The sequence below is a fragment of the Bison bison genome, unplaced genomic scaffold, assembly GCF_000754665.1.
Source record: "Bison bison bison isolate TAMUID 2011002044 unplaced genomic scaffold, Bison_UMD1.0 scf7180017864198, whole genome shotgun sequence".
NCBI classification, from domain to species: Eukaryota; Metazoa; Chordata; class Mammalia; order Artiodactyla; family Bovidae; genus Bison; species Bison bison.
In genome coordinates this window covers 8,211,867-8,213,581 of record NW_011494770.1, presented here as the reverse complement: position 1 = coordinate 8,213,581, position 1,715 = coordinate 8,211,867, and positions in this window count along the sequence as shown.

The following is a 1,715-nucleotide window of genomic DNA, read 5'->3' as shown; positions in this document are numbered from 1 at the left end:
ATGACCACTGGAAAAACCATAGCCTTGACTAGATGGACCTTTGTTGGCAAAGTAATGTCTCTGCTTTTAATATGCTCTCTAGGTTGGTCACTCCTTTCCTTCCAAGGAGTAAGCGTCTTTTAATTTCCTGGCTGCCTACACCATCTGCAGTGATTTTGGAGCCCAGAAAAATAAAGTCTGACACTGTTTCCACTGTTTCCCCATCTATTTGCCATGAAGTGATGGGACCATATGCCATGATCTTCGTTTTCTGAATATTGAGCTTTAAGCCAACTTTTTCACTCTCCTCTTTCACTTTCATCAAGAGGCTTTTTAGTTCCTCTTCACTTTCTGCCATAAGGGTGGTGTCATTTGCATATCTGAGGTTATTGATATTTCTCCCAGCAATCTTGATTCCAGCTTGTGCTTCTTCCAGCCCAGCGTTTCTCATGATGTTCTCTGCAGAGAAGTTAAATAAGCAAGGTGACAATATACAGCCTTGACGTGCTCCTTTTCCTATTTGGAACCAGTCTGTTGTTCCATGTCCAGTTCTAACTGTTGCTTCCTGACCTGCATACAGGATTCTCAAGAGGCAGGTGAGGTGGTCTGGTATTCCCATCTCTTGCAGAATTTTCCACAGTTTATTGTGATCCACAAAGTCAAAGGCTTTGGCATAGTCAATAAAGCAGAAATAGATGTTTTTTCTGGAACTCTCTTGCTTTTTCGATGATCCAGCAGATGTTGGCAACATGATCTCTGCTTCCTCTGCCTTTTCTAAAATCAGCTTGAACATCTGGAAGTTCACGGTTCACGTATTGCTGAAGCCTGTCTTGGAGAATTTTGAGCATTACTTTACTAGCGTGTGAGATGAGTGCAATTGTGTGGTAGTTTGAGCATTCTTTGGCATTGCCTTTCTTTGGGATTGGAATGAAAACTGACCTTTTCCAGTCCTGTGGCCATTGCTGAGTTTTCCAAATTTGCTGGCATATTGAGTGCAGCACTTTCACAGCATCATCTTTCAGGATTTGAAATCACTCAACTGGAATTCCATAACCTCCACTAGCTTTGTTCGTAGTGATGCTTTCTAAGGCCCACTTGACTTCACATTCCAGGATGTCTGGCTCTAGGTGAGTGATCACACCATCGTGATTATCTGGGTCATGAAGATCTTTTTTGTACGGTTCTTCTGTGTATTCTTGCCATCTCTTCTTAATATCTTCTGCTTCTATTAAGTCCATACCATTTCTGTCCTTTATCGAGCCCATCTTTGCATGAAATGTTCCCTTGGTATCTCTAATTTTCTTGAAGAGATCTCTAGTCTTTCCCATTCTGTTGTTTTCCTCTATTTCTTTGCATTGATTGCTGAGGAAGGCTTTCTTATCTCTCCTTGCCATTCTTTGGAACTCTGCATTCAGATGCTTATATCTTTCCTTTTCTCCTTTGCTTTTTGCTTCTCTTCTTTTCACAGCTATTTGTAAGGCCTCCTCAGACACCATTATGCTTTTTTGCATTTCTTTTCCATGGGGATGGTCTTGATCCCTGTCTCCTGTACAATGTCCATAGTTCATCAGGCACTCTATCTATCAGATCTAGGCCCTTAAATCTATTTCTCACTTCCACTGTATAATCATAAGGGATTTGATTTAGGTTATACCTGAATGGTCTAGTGGTTTTCCCTACTCTCTTCAATTTAAGTCTGAATTTGGAAATAAGGAGTTCATGATCTGAGCCACAGT